Source organism: Eriocheir sinensis, chromosome 39 (genome assembly GCF_024679095.1).
Source record: "Eriocheir sinensis breed Jianghai 21 chromosome 39, ASM2467909v1, whole genome shotgun sequence".
Taxonomy (NCBI): Eukaryota; Metazoa; Arthropoda; class Malacostraca; order Decapoda; family Varunidae; genus Eriocheir; species Eriocheir sinensis.
Genome location: NC_066547.1, coordinates 7,578,122 through 7,594,346, shown reverse-complemented (window position 1 = coordinate 7,594,346; position 16,225 = coordinate 7,578,122).

Sequence of the window (16,225 nt, the reverse complement as noted above, 5' to 3'; positions counted from 1 at the left end):
ATTACAATCAAAACGACAGCGAGTCACGCGTGCCTTACCGAGGCCTAAAACCCGCGGCCGGGGAACCTCAGCCCAGTAATGGCGGAAGCGCTGGTGGCCCCCTGTCTTTGCGGGGCCGCGACGAGTAAAATAAATTATAATGATCAGCTGTAGCCTCCGTAATTGAAGGGGGCGCTGAGTAATGACTAGGAGAAGAGTAATTAGCCACGGGTAACAAAGGTTCTACAGATCTCATTATATGGAGGAGGGAGAAGAAAGGAGGGGAGGGTCGCCCCCCGCACGTCATGGCTGGCGGGGCGCGGCGAGGGTGATGACAGGGCGGGGCGGGATGTGGCTCCGGCCGTCCCCGCCCCCCGCCTCACTGTGTCACATGCGGTGATTTTCTTCGCCTCGGTAATTGTTTCCTTACACAAATCGGTGGTGGCGGCGACCCGGGACACCGAGAGCCATGTTGCTGCTCCTTATGTATGGAATTGAGTCTGAGAGCCGAAGAAGAGTGGATAGTGACTTATTCCTTCAGTACGTAATGCAGCTCAAGGGCAAAAAAAAACAAAAAAAACAAAACCCAATTACATCAACAATAAAACCCGCCAGACGCTTCTCCGATAAAAGAGAAAAGAACAAGAAAGAAGCCATAGGAGAGGTTTTGTATTGTTAGTGTTTGCTTGATGTTAGTTTGATTATTTTTTGTATAGTGGACGATGACCATTGTTTCCTAGATTGTTTTATTAGCAAATCTATGAATCGGTTTTACTAAGTTTTCTTTCCATTCTCTTCCTTTCTCTGTAAAACATGCGGAGAAGATTTAATATTATTGTATTTTGTTGTTTTCTTTCTAATTCTTGGAAATGTAACAGAAAGGAGCACACACACACACACACACACACACACACACACACACACACACACACACACACACACACACACATGCACAACATAACACTTATATTTTTATGGCCTCTTTTACCGCCATCAAGTGTTTCCAAAATAACCGAAATCATCCTTTATGCCTCGCCTGTACCAACCCTAGCCCCTCTACCCCCCCCTCACCTCTCCCAACCCCTCGGATCAGGAACTCTCAGCCACTCCCTGCTCTCCCCCATCTCCCCCTCACCTTACCTAGGCTGTAAAATCCCATCTTCTCCATCATTTAATTTTGCTTGGGAAATCTTTTTGTGTTGCGGGGGCCATCTTGCCTGCCTGTGCCTTGAATACTAATGAGAGTTCGACCTTCAGTGCTCATCAGGTGTTTAACTTGGGGATATTGCGCTCAGAAATGCATATATATATATATATATATATATATATATATATATATATATATATATATTTATATCTCTCTCTCTCTCTCTCTCTCTCTCTCTCTCTCTCTCTCTCTCTCTCTCTCTCTCTCTCTCTCTCTCTCTCTCTCTCTCATCCTCTTTAGTAAACGCTGTTTTTCTTCTTCTTCTTTTCATAGTCTCGAAAAACACCTTTACGAGGAGGCGAAGTTTAAGGTTTCATGGAGTTGCGTGCGGGTGTTTCGAAGGTTTATTCCCCCAAGTGAGTGTAGTACCTGCAGGAAGCCTGATTATGGATTATTTTAACACGGGTTCCCCAAAACCTCTTCCTTACCCCCTTAAGACCTTCGTTAGCAAGCGCTTTGAATAAATTATGGGGTACTTCTCGTGTGTGTGTGTGTGTGTGTGTGTGTGTGTGTGTGTGTGTGTGTGTGTGTGTGTGTGTGTGTGTGTGTGTGTGTGTGTGTGTGTATTTTTAACCCATCCCTCAGTACGTCCACCGCTTGACCCATTATTTATATTTTGTTCTTAGGGTACGGAGTGGCGTCAGCGAGGCGAGGGGCGGGGGGGAAGAGGGGCAAGAGAGAGAGAGAGAGAGAGAGAGAGAGAGAGAGAGAGAGAGAGAGAGAGAGAGAGAGAGACAGACCTCCAAGGGTAAACAACACGTAGAAACCCAGGTGTTGCAATGGCCTTCCTTCCCTCCTCAGGTGTGAGGCAACAGCAGGCCCCTGAGGTGTTGCTGGGGGCTTGTCGTAACGATGCCTGGCTCTTGTATTTCATTTTCTTTCTCGTTTCTGAAGAGTCGTAATTTTGTGTTTGGTTTGGCATGTGTTTGGTGAGGAGCTTGTTTTGAATTTTTGGTTATTATGTCTCAGGAGTTTGTTTTGTGATTAGTGTGACTGTGTATGTTTGTTTTTTGCTGTTTTTTTTTTGCTATGGTGATGTTGTTCTTATTTATTCACTCTGTTTTTCCTAGCTAATATAATTTCCTTTTGTGATTTTTTTTCTGTATTGTTATTGTTCTTTTTTTCTATTTATGCAACGATGATTTCTCTGTTTGGTTTGTTTTTTGCCTTTTCTTTCTTCTGTTTCGGTCTGGTGACTCCCAATGTTTCTTCCATATTGTATTTTGATGACTCTCCGACAAGGCTTTTCAGATATTTACATGTAGATCTTCAGTTTTTTTGTTGTCGTTGCTTAAAGTCTGCATTAGTTTGTGTTTTTTTCGGTGTTTACACACCGTCAATATTACTGTTGTTGATGTTCTGTTTTTTGTTGTTCTTCTTGATGTTGATGTGGAGTTAGCAGAGGTGATAATAATAGAAAACACTATCTATAATTATAATAAAGATACTGCTACTGCTACTATTACTTCTACTACTACTACTACTAATAATAATAATAATAATAATAATAATAATAATAATAATAATAATAATGATAATAATAATAATAATAATAACAGTAACAACAACAATAATAATGACAAGTACCTGTGAAGTAGCATCAATCCCCCAGGCAATCAACGAGCATTAGTGGCCCTCATGCACGGCCGCCTCGCAACGCACCGCCTCGCTGGGTACGATTGTTATGGCGGTGTTGCAATGTCGCCCTTACCGACCTGCCAACGAGGGGCCTTTAATTACGATCAAGCTGGATATTGAAATCGTAAATCATCTCCCTTGTCAGCTTGAGAGGCGCCCGACACCCATAAACGCCAAACCCGAACGCATCAAGTAGAACACAACGTCTGATAACGCAACTCGTATAATTAATTTTCCCTTCTTTATCCATCCCTCTTCCCCCTCTGACCCCTCCATCGGCCCCCTTTCCGCTCTTCTCTTTCTTCTCTCTCTCTCCCTTGTCATCGTAATTTCCCCCTATCCCTCCCTTTATTCATTCACCCTCACCCTCTTTGAAATGTAATTATATCCCGTCGCATCCCATCACTCTTCTCTGGTTTTTAATATTTTCCTTTGTCTTAAACTCCCCCACCTCCTCGTCATTCTCCTCCATCCCTTTCACCCCTTCATTTTCTCTCCTGCCCTTTCTCCCTCATTTTTTTACTTCATGTTACACGCCCTTTGCCCTTCCCTCCACACACTAATTTTCAGATTTTTCTTCTCGTTTATTTTTTTTTGTAAGGTCTTGATTACAAAACTTACACCTTCCCTCATCACATCGCATCACGTTTTTTTTCACCTTTTTTTTTTCGGGGTCTACTCCATGATATAGATTTTGCCTCCTTGCTCCATTTTCTTGTGGATATATATAACAAATTCATGAACCCGTATCAGAAAAACAAAAGGAGAATATCATGCATCACCGTCATTCTATCCGCACTCCTCCTGTCCAACACATAATGCCTCCAGTCATCAAAGAAGAACTAACACACACAAAGTCACGAAAAAATACTGAGAAAAAAATCTGACAAAAAAACAATTTAATACATGTGTTTGATAGGGAAAAGGTGCGGGAATCAAATTACTACAGATCTATGAGAGTAAAATAGAAGACGGGTATAGGATTCTGACCCACCCAAATATATGCTACTACAGATAAATGACAAGAAAAATAGTGGCACAGTTATTTGGCCCAAAGATAATATGTACGTAAGATATTAAGTAAATAAAGATAATATGTAAGTAAAGATAATATGTATGTGTGAAGGTGTTTAACAAAAGCTGTCACCCACCTCAATCACTAACCCAACACGTGACAAAAGAAGATGATATATAGAGCGTGCAAGGTAGGAAGAGGAGCAGGATGAGAAAACAAAAAGGCTTAGAGGTATACATTTATTTTTCCGAGTCAGCGGAAGGTATGTGGCGGGGAACTGGTTTACTTTGAGAAATTCTGGAACGGAGTTAGTGGGCCTGCGAGGTAATATTCCCCAGCTACCTCTGGCTCGTACGTCTTCCCTGTTCCCGCCCGCCCCTTGCTTTATGAAATAATTTGCATACAGAACGCCCATAAAGTTTCCGGAACACGCAGTAATACCGAAGCTTAAAGCAGATAATATGGCGCCGCGTCGGTAGATGGCGGCAGCAGAGGGCTTTTGGTTGCGTGAGAGAGAGAGAGAGAGAGAGAGAGAGAGAGAGAGAGAGAGAGAGAGAGAGAGAGAGAGAGAGAGAGAGAGAGAGAGAGAGAGAGAGCAGCAGCAGTAGCACTAAAATCATTATATAGTCGACGTAACGAGCGTTCGAAATCAAACTCTGCAGGTAAACTATTGCAGGTAAACGAGAAATAAAACGAGCAATAAAAACCGTCAATTAAAATTTCTTATTCACAAACAAATGAACGACTGACGGTGGACATGATGAGAAAAACAATCAAGGGGGAGATGATGACTGTCAGAGTGCAGTTAAAAAAAAAATAACATGTAGGAGAGCAAACAAAAAGAAAACAATAAAAACGTTCTTCTATTGGACGACACTAACCAATCTTTTTACGACGTTTCCGCAGCCATATTGTAGACGCGAAATATTGTCCCGGTCATTCGGTAAACAATATGGGGTCGTTCTCCGATTTTATACTTCGCTTCCCGGAAAAAAATAGTAACTGAGATTTTTACTCGGAATAAAAATGGTCGTAATCTGCCTCTTCGACGGACGCTTGAGGGACGGGATTCGCAGAAGCTCGACGTAGAGGGGAAGATAATGCCGTCGCCCGCTTCCTCGCGCCTAATATCGGTGTTGTATTGATTTTTGATCGCTTCGAAAGTCCTCAATAGATTTTTTACCTTTGTTCTTACGATTTTCACGTCATCCTTTTCGTCTTTCCTCCTTGCTCTTATTATACATTTGTTTGTTTTGTTTCGTATTTCGTCTGTCTTCAAATGCCTGAGGAAGAAAAAAGACAGATAGAGAAATATATGGGCAGATAAAGAGAGAGAGAGAGAGAGAGAGAGAGAGAGAGAGAGAGAGAGAGAGAGAGAGAGAGAGAGAGAGAGAATATGGTGCCATTCCTATGCTGGGAGCAGATGACTCTCTCCCCTACCCCCTTCCCCCCTCGGGCTGAAAATTGAATTCAGGTAATCAAGGAAACTTTTATTTTGCTTCGATTTTCCAGTCGCTCAGGAATGGAGTTTCTTTTCGCATTCTCGGATATCGAATCGCGCGGCAGCTGAGCTCAACCCGTGATATCTGGTGTGATATTCCTGCAATGTGACGGGGAGAGGGAGAAAGGGAGAGAGGAAGAGAGAGAAGGGGAGAGGGAGAGATGGAAAAGCGTCAGGCGTCCAACTTGGGCTGTCGTTTGGGCGTTGGACGGGGAAAAGAATGCTGTGGTTTCCGTCGGAATTTCTCATACTCTCTCTCCGGGGAATATTGCGTCGTCTTTAATCGGTCAATAATAATACTGCGTGAGCGGGGCGTGACGAGGAGCCGACGGCGGGAGAGGAAAGGATATTGAGGCGCCCCCCTCACTCACTCATACCCGCTCGTCCTTTCTCTTCCCTCCGTGCCCTCAGTGTTAGCCGCCGTTTGCCGTGCTGGAATTTGAATCTGAGGGTGCAACAAACGTGAGACAAGAAGGTGGAGTTTATGGCTGTGAGGAATTTGAGATGATACAAACTCTTCCGTCCATACTTTTGCCTTCACGCCCTTAGCTTTTTACTGGTGATTCCCGTGGCTGAGACTGAAGCTGTTGGCTGTTCGGGGCAAGTTGAAAGGTGAAGTGTGCGGCAATATGGAGTTAGAGATGATGCAAACCCTGCCGTCCATACGTTTTCCTTAAGTCGTCAGTCTTTGCCGATGTTTGCCATGGATGAGACGAAGGCTGCTGGATGCGCAATGCTGGATGCTGGATGGACAAGAAGTTGGAAGGTGAAGTGTGCGGCAATATGGAATTAGAGATGATGCAAACCCTGCCGTCCATACTTTTCCCATCACGTCGTTAGTCTTCGCCGATGTTTGCCGTGGCTGAGACGAAGGCTGCTGGATGCGCAATGCTGGATGCTGGATGGACAAGAAGTTGGAAGGTAAAGTGTGCGGCATTAAGGAATTAGAGATGACGCAAGGCCGGAAACTCATTAAAAGTTTCCTCGGGGGTAATTGGTGGGGCTGCCGAAGGAGGTCCGTGACGGCCTCTGATGGCTCCCTCGACGCCCCCGCCGCGATGAGGTTACGGAAGCTGCGGGGCTCGAGGACGGTCTCTCGGCACGCCCACGCTCTCCCCACCTCCCGGCTCCCCTTTATGAGCTCAGAGGTCCCGTGGCGGCCATTCTTTCTTTTTCCTAAATGCACAGTAGCTGGCGGCGGATATCAGGGGAGAAAGGGAGTTAAGAGTGAAAGGGAGAATGAAGGGGTAGAGAGGGGGAGGAGACACCATTCACTCACTCCTCTCCGCTCCACCGTAACACTCGAATAGCCTTACACCTGAGATGGTTCCTGTATTGTTCCTTGATAACACCTGCCTGATAGCACGCCGATAACACTCCAGCTACCTTTTAGAGCTTCATTAACCCTTGATAACACAGCGATAACATGATAACTGCCGATAATACGTGCTTTACTACCTTGCATGGTTGGTGTAACACTCAGCTAATGACTACATCTACACAGACAACACGCTGATAAGACACCTGCCACTGATTACACCTGTATTGGTCCCTGACAACATGGCGATAATATTTATGCAGTGCGCAGTTGTTGCCTATTACATATTATCGATACAGGTAGTGGATTCGATGACATTGAAAATAATATGGAAATAGAGGGAAATTCTATAAAACGTTTCTTAAATCATATTGCCATGTACCTTGTGTGCCATTATCGCTTGCTCTCGTTTGGTTGTTAGACCCTCCAGGGGTATTGAAAATGTAGTCTAGAGATTATACATTCGTTGGCAGGTTGTGTATGATGTTATGATGACATATTACTGTTGTACGTACTCGACTTGTGCCTTTTCATGCGTAAATTAAAAAATAAATTATTAATGTTTCTCTTATGCGCTTTGCCTTAACATCAGCTTTTCATTTAGCTTTCGATTGTAATATTATGTAATCCTTTGCTTCTTTTCGTACTTCATTTTTATATTTTTCCATGCTACCTTTTCTTCCATCCTTTTGTACCTTTTGCCTTGAATATTTTTGTCCATTTTTCATCCTCTTCATCTTTCCTCTTTTTTACTTTTGAAACTTTGTTCACTCTCTTTTCTTTCCATTTTTTCGATAAGATTCTTTAACTTTCTTTTCTCTGTTTTGCTCTGCTTTTTCTCTCACACAGATTCAAACACACACACACACACACACACACACACACACACACACACACACACACACACACACACACACACACACACACACACACACACACACACACACACACACACACACACACACACACACACACACACACACACACACACACACACACACACACACACACACACACACACACACACAAACACACACACACACACACACACACACACACAAACACACACACACACACACACACACACACACACACACACACACACACACACACACACACACACACACACACACACACACACACACACACACACACACACACAACTTTCGTCATCCCCATACATCATTTCCCCTTCGTCTTCTTCCCTGGTTTCGGCCCCCTCTGTATATTCTTTTTTTTTTTTTTTTAATCGCCCTCCCCTCCTCTCCCTTCAGTAATATTTCTTTGACTTTTCCCTCCCCTGTTTCCCCTCCAAATTACATTGTCCTCTTCAAACAATTTTTTTCCCTCGATCCCTTCTCCTCTTCACACTCAAACCCCCTTTTTTCCCTGTCATAATATTTTTTGGGGGGTCTTTTCATGTCAGTTCTCCTTCATTCGCCTTCATAATGTCTTGGTATCATAGGTTTAATTTCTTATTTGATTTATTCACATTAAAACACATCTTTAGTTCAATGGAAATAAGTCTTTTTTACGTTCTTTTGTTGTTTTCTCACGTTTTTGTCTGTCATCCACGTAACGGCTGAATCAGTGTTTGGTTTGCGTTTTGATCCTTTTTTTTTATCCATACAAAGACTTTTCCTTTTTTTATATTTCCTCCTCCTGCCCCCTCGTCATCCCCTCCAGGTCGCCGCCACTTCCCTCCCTTGTCATTCTTGGGGCTCATCCTTGAAGGCGTGTTTTGCGGTCGTCACTCTCCGTCCTGCCGCTCTATGGCTCTGTGTTTATTTTTCTCGCCGCTATTCCTCCTCCCCCTCCTCTCTCTTTTCTTCCCCGCCCTGGCACCCTCCTCTTTCCCCTTTTTCCTTCCTTCCTTTCAGCGGCGCCAACGGTCTTCCTCGGCGGGTGGGTTGAAGGCGATGTAATGTTTGCGACGAGAAAGAAAGTGTATTGCAGAGGAGAATGTGCATTGCCGCAGCTTTGCCCTCTGGTCACTCTTTTTTACTCTTACTGTTGCTCGTATTCTTCTCTTCCGCTCGTCCATCATTCTCTCTCGTCCCGTTTGTTTGTCGTGCTTCTTTTTATCGTTCGCCTCCATTTTTGCCTTTTTGCATTACGTATTCTGTGTCACCAAGTTAATGTGTAGTTCCGGAATCATTGGAAGCTCGTACGTTGTAGACATACGATTCGTTCTGCCAGAAGCCATTATTTTATTGCGGTTTGTGAGGAAACTAATCAACGTTCATTGTGATGGCGTGTCGTCTGAGCTGTGTTCTTGCTGCTGTTTTCCGGCCCCGACGCAGCCCACCACAACGCCCGCTCGTAATGCTTCACGCCCCATCACCGATTCTTAGGTCCTGACAGGCTCCCTTCCTCACCCCTCTTTCTCCATTGCCGTCCCCTTTCACTCGCCCCCTTCTTCTTCTCCCCCCTCCTAACAACAACCCTCTTCCCACCACCTTCCTTTCCAACCATCGCCCCTCCCCCCGCCCCCCTTGTCACCCCCTCACCTCTTCATCAACAACCATGAAGCCTCGTAAAGAAGACATATGTTCCATGATTACACGTTATGACCCGAAATCTCATCTCTAACATCCAATTATATCCATTGCCACAGGTTGCGAGTGGCCGCTGCAACTGGAAATTATTGTAACAAATTATTGGGAATTATTTTTTAACAATTATTTTGAGTAATATGTGCGTGTGTTTATGACGTTGCAATGACCAGGTCTTACCAGCTGCCAGACGCAGGAAGTTTCCAGGAATCCATATTTATTCCGGTTAACATTTACAACCAATAATTAGGAGATGGCGGCGACGGCGGCGGCTGGGGGGGGCGGGAGGGCCGAGGTTGAGCCTCTCTCGTCTCTGAAACTTAGAAAATTTGAGGGAAAGGAAGCGCTTCCCCAAATCATCCGTTTTCCCACTTATCCTCCATATTACTCTTCGTTTTCTCAGTATTGGACAATTTGTTAAATATAATATGTCATACATTTTTTGTATATTACTGACAAGAGCTGAAACATCTGTTTAACCTCGATTGAAACTCATTCTTATTTGTATCAACTATAAAATTATGTCTGCTCAGGTTGTTCCACAAATCCATCGGCCGAACTGGCAATCGAGTTTTACCAATATTATACTTGAAATTTAGTTTATTCAATCTTTACCCATTGTTCAGCATAAGGGTATAACTAAATCATCTATATTAACCCCTTCAACCCGTCTGAATCTTCATTTGAATGTCCTCTCTGTCAGCCATCTTTTTAACTCATATATGTGTTTCGACATTTCTTCATGTCCCTTATGTCCTGAATAGTCGAGGCGTCTTACATGATGGATCTTCTTCCTAGGCCTAAATGTAATATGTTACCAGAAAAAACTTGGACAAGAAAAGCCGCAGCTGGGAATATTCCTCGGTTCCCGCGGCACCCAGGTGGCGCTCTCCCGTGCAAACACCACACTGGAACACGAGGCAAAAAGCCTTTCAGAGCCAACGGGCGGATGGTCAGGGGGCGGAGGTCCGTGACCAACACACTGTGCCTTTCCCTACACAAATTCTTTGTGCCCATCATGCGTGCGAAGGGAAATGTTGAGCAAAACGCAGGGATGATTAGGAGTGGGTATCGCTTTCATATCTGCGATGAGCAAAAAAAGCTGTAAACGTTGCTGTCTGTGGCAGCTTTTGCTGAGAGAAAGGAAAACCAGAAGAAGGCTTTTGCAAAGGATTATGTAATGCAATATACATGAGATTTAGTTAAAAGCTTTGCGCACACTTGTTACCGTCAAACACCCGGTTGCAAAGGCTGACGATCCCTCACCCCCACACAGGTGACAGCATGCTTTACACGTCTTGATTAGAAGAAAATCATACTAGCATGTACATGCATTATCAAATATATACTCAAACGTTTGTTTTGTCAGCCTTTACCTCTGTCTTACTCTTTATTTTTACTGTGCTGTGTATGCCCGACAGATAATTTGACTTTTCTTCAGTATTGTTCTCATATAACGTGAAAGCAGCAGTGTTCTTTAGTATTCTTCGGTTCTAAATTTTTCATGTTTCTTATCCTTGCATCGTCGTCGCCGTCCTCGTTCTCGTTCTCGTTCTCGTTCTCGTTCTCGTTCTCCTCCTCCTCCTCCTCCTCCTCCTCCTCCTCCTCCTCTATGTCTTTTTCCTTTCTTCCCGTCCACTAAACTCTTTTTCTCTTTTCTTTCTCCCCTTTCCTTTACTCCTCCCACTCATACACCTTCCCCCTCCCACAGAAGTACCTTAACCCGAATTAAAACAAACCGCAAAAACACCTTCCGAACCCAACACTCGTCACTGCTGCTCCTCGGTGAGTCTTCCAACAGAGGCGAAACAGAGAGAGCGAGGTCAAACGTGTTACCAATTACTGTTCCGCCAAGAAGAGCAGCTGTCGGGGCGAGATTCATGAGCTGCGTCGTGTTGTGTGACCTCCTGAGCTTATTGTTTTGTGTAAGGGCCAGAGAGAGAGAGAGAGAGAGAGAGAGAGAGAGAGAGAGAGAGAGTGAGTGTGAGTGTGAGTGTGTGTGTGTGACTGTAACTGCCAATACCACCATCACCATTACTTCCACCAACACCATCATCACCATCACCACCATCACCACCAACAACACCAATAATAACAACTCCCCTACCCTTACCATCACCACCACCACCACCACCAACTCCCCCCATCCACCACCACCACCACCACCTCCTCTATCCCTACCATCACCACCACACCACCACCACCGTCGGAAGGAGTAGCGTGGCCCTGGATCATCCAAGATGCACTGGAGCGTAGGTTTCCAGACCATTACCTCGGGGCCTCCCTGCCCAGGTCTTCCCGCACGCAACCTCCTCGACTCAACTATTTCTCCGACTCTCTCTTGCTCTCTCCTTTACTGTACCCATTTGCGAAAATTCGCTCCTGACCAAAATCATCACTGTTTCCAGTATTGTTAGGTTTGGTTATAAAAGTTATTGTTATTTTGGCATTTTGATTCGCCAATACTTCATAAACCTCCGTTACAGCATAGTGAAACGGATGAGAACAGGGTAATGCACAACCATAATAAGAGCTGGCAGATTAAGGCAGAATACAGAGTATTCTAAATCCGCTAAGCTTTTATACTACAAAGAAAATTTGAGTTATCTTGCGTAATATGAAACTTAGTGTTAACTTGATGGCAGAAAAAAGAAAGCCAAGCATCAGTTTTAACTACAACAAATATCAATTATTATGTCTGTTCTGCTTACACTTGGATGCCTTACAACTATTGTCAAAGCCTTACTCAGCTCCCAGTCGAGGAGGGCGTCGCGGAGGGAGATTTCCAGCCTTTTTCAGAGGCACCATCGAGCCAGGACGTGGAATCCATAAATCTACTTGAAATTCTGGGTCTCTGAAAGCCCCGCCGGCCCAAAACTCTGGCCAGAGGCTGCCCCCCGCCTGTGATGTTTCCTCTCGCTTTTCCATCCCTCCGGCTCCCCTTCCGACGCTCGTCTCCGCCACTCCCTCGTGCACCTTCCACCTCGCTTCCCTCCAGTTCCACCCTCGGCTCCTAATCTCCCCTCCCTCCTTAGCAGTTACTACATAGTTGCGTCGTAGTTGGAGAGTTTGGATATTTTTTTTTAACTCAAAGATTTCTTTCCAGACAAACCTTCCCTACAGAGTTAATTATTTTTGTGCCTCGCTATATAACAAACATTTTTATACTTCACGTTTTCCTGTAAATATTTGGAACTTAACTTTGTTAATCATAAGTCTTTTTTCGTCTTCCTGGAACGGTCTGAGGCTGCCGTCGACTCTCAGTTAATCGCCGTTCTTGAATACGATCCAAAAGGAATTATAATGCGGCACCATCGTCGGCCCCTCAGCTCCCTCGCCCTCCTTCCTGCGCCGCTCCCTCCGCCTCGATGCGCCTCGATCTGATGTATGTTGATAACCTTCTTCGGTGCATATTTGGCATCGCATTCCCAGCCGCCCCAGGCTCCGCCACCCTCGCCTCGGCCTCGCCATATCAATAATTCATTTCAGACGGAGGAGGAACCCTGAGAGAAGCCATTTATTTTTTTCGTTCCACGTCACATATAAAAGTTGTTGATCCTGCCTCGCCGGCGAACACGCTCCTCTCTTACAAAATACGGAGACATCCCGTCGAGGCGCCACCCACTAGAGAGGGGCGGCTACTCCCACTTTCCTGTTCTTCCATTCACCTTCCTCACTCCTATTTTTTTCCACTTTCCCCTCTTTTTCCGCTCAACTCTCCTCTCCATTTTATTTGAGGGGATGGTGGTGGCAGGCTTTAGCGTGTTCGTGACTTAGATAAAAAAATGAGAAGACGAAAAACTAAACATATCAGAGTTCAAAAACAAAATGAAGAAAGAGGTTGTATGCTCCTTAGTGCTTCCCTCACAACCATCTATGCCTGGGCGAAGAGGTCAAACGCATATCCTTGGTTCCTTGGACACCGAACATGTGGCTTTCATCTCCAACTTTTGAAGAAGAATCACAAGTGACGTTGAAGGCAAAGACCCAGACGTCCAGTGGCTTGCTAAATCGAAGAACAAGTATCGTTGAGCCTGTGTAGTCTTGGCGAGGACTGTTTCACCTCCTCCTCTCCTCCCTGCGCGTCACCGGTGTTTATTACTCGTGTTTTCCTTCTCCCTTTTCCTGGTGGCGGCACAGCACGATGGCCGGGCGGCGGGTCGTTGGCCTGCCCCGCCGCTGGTAACCTGCAGGAGGAGGAGCTCAGGTGTTTTAAGACCGTGTAAGACGCGCCGCGACGCCCAAAATGAAGCCGCAAACTGGACTCTTATTATTAAATTAACACTTTGGGGCGCGGGTATTGTTGCTTTGGCCTTTTAGTGCCAATACAAAATCGACGTTTATTTGGCAACGTCTTTATATTCCAACCATTACCAAAGACAGAGTTAATGGTCGTTGTTTCTCGTGTTTCACTGCAGCAGCTTCAGAAGACGACTTGTAGGTTGGCGGGCTAAAAAATAAACAAAAAAGAAAAGAAAAGAGGAGGCGAAAAGCAGAAAATGTATAGGGATCACATGATTTTGGTGTTACATATGAAGGAAGAGGCCACAAATTTTCCTACAATAGTTCTTTTGACTTATAAAATCTCTTCTTATCTAAGACATGAGGACTATCTAGAATATAACAAGAGAAAAAGAATGTACGCTCCATTTACATTTTTGTTTTTGTTTGGGTGAAAATAGCTGGCGTTGGTGTCCCTCGTCTCCTTTATCTCCGTCACTTCCTTTTCTTTCCCTCGCCCTCATCTACTCGCCCCTCAAACATGTATAAAAGATGCAACGGACGGTATTTGCATACACAGACCAACCTAAAGAATGTATAAGATAGACATTCACGCCTCGTATATCCTCCTCCCTTTATTTCCCAGCGGCACCGCCTCGGCACACGTAGGAAAAGAACCAACTAAACATACAGAATACAGAAAAAGAAAAAAATATATAGTTAATCTTTTTGTATGAAGCATGCCATTGAACGGATGAGAAAAAAAATCTTCATGCTAGTATAAGTTAAGATTTTGTTCTGGTTAACCATAGGCGGTTGGAAAAACACTGCAAATAATTAATAAGAAAGTGCGGTTTGTTACTATTGTTCCATATCTAAAAGAGTGAAGTTTGGGAGACACTAAGGAGACATTATAGTGCCCGTTTCATAGTAGTTATCGCCCCCATTCTTGGCCTCGCCCTCCTTTTCCTTCTCTTCTCCGTCTTCCTCGACTTATTCAACGTGTGTGTGTGTGTGTGTGTGTGTGTGTGTGTGTGTGTGTGTGTGTGTGTGTGTGTGTGTGTGTGTGTACCTCCCTCCCCTCCCCACCCCACACACATTATCTGATGAGTCTGGCATCAGCTCTTGGGAAAACAGAGGAATGTTACATTTTGAAATTAGTTATCACTGTAAAAGCCCAGACGTGGCAGCATGGGATGAGGGGAAGCGAGGCGAGGCTGGCGGGCCGAGCGAGGGAGGAGAGGCTGGGAAAAAAAGGGAAAGGGGAGAGGGAGAGGGGAGGCACTGGAGGGAGAAGGAACGTAAGCAGTGAGGGAAAGTGGGCAGGAAGAGGAAGATAGGGGGAGGTTGCAGGGAGGGAGGTTAGGAGTCGAGGGGATAATGGATGGGGGAGGAGGAAGGGGATGCATAGAAAGGGGAGAGGAGGAGGCGGGGGAGGCACGAAGGGGAGAGAGCCCAGGGGGAGCTATTGATCCGGCGGGGAGCTGTGATCTTACCCATTTTCCTTCTTCCCTTAATGCGTCGAGGCTCCATACGCTGCCAGATCATTATTTACGGAGGGGATTCTAGTGCTTATGATTCCTTTTCTTTTGTTTATTTCTCAGCTTTTCATTTACAGGATCCATTACCGTCGTGTTGTTGATATTCTCACCAAAGTACACAGACAAGTAGCCATATTTTTGTCTTGTTGGGTTTGTGTTTCGTATTTCCCATTTTTGAAGTGCGAAACTGTGCCTTGTTTCACCATTTTCTACGTTAGTCTTCGTTATATCACTGTATCGGGTTTTATTTTCACAAGAAGTCACCGTAAATCGCACTACCCGGGTCGTGAGGGTACATGGGCGCAGTAGTAATATGCTGCCACTGGTTCTCTTATCAGTAACGTCTTCCTCTGCGACGTCTCCTGCTCACCTTTCCCTCTTGAGACTTTTAAAGAGTACCTTACGAAGAAGCACCAACATCAGAATCGGGTCCATTGTATAGAAGAGAGTTAAAAAGCCCTTCTAGTCCTCTTTGGTCCGCCTCTGTGAATGCCGTTGTGTTTAAGGGAAGCTCGAGTGTGCTGAGGAGGGTGTGTCTGGTGTTTGGAACCATCCTAGAGGTCGTAGAGGAGGTTTTAGAGGGACAGCTGCTAGTGAGGTTTTCCAGTGACGTGCAGAAGACAGCTGACGTGTGTTCTAGTTAGTGACGGCTCGGTGTGACATGCCTCTGTGTGTGTCTGTGTTTGAGGGCTAGTCGTGCTGGTGTTAGTGATAATGATGATGATGATGATGATGTTGATAATGATGGATAGAGATAGATTGGTAGATAGATAGATAGATGGATAGATAAATAGATAGACCATTAATATAAAAAAAGAGAGATTGGCATAAGTGTATATATGGTGCAATCACAAAATACACACTCACTTTCCAAACACATCAAAACATTGTCAGAATCATTTAATTACGACCAACAATAAAAATAAAAAAATTGCTATAAGAATAGACCACAACGTTCATCATTCATCTTTGTTTCTGACTGCACACACACCAAGCCCTCCTTTCAAGCCTGGCAGGGAAACGAAAATACCCACTGAAACTAAGGCAAGGCAAAATGAAATCAAAACAGGTAAATAAAGAGTAATTGACAAAGAAAAGGGGAAAAGCAAACACACCACGATATTTTTATCCCCACATTCTTTAAATTTCGAACCAGTAAAACGCAGCTCTTGAATTAAACTCTAGCATCTTTTACGACAACTTTCACTATCCATCTTTATACAGAATGGCTTTATTCCCGGCATATTATC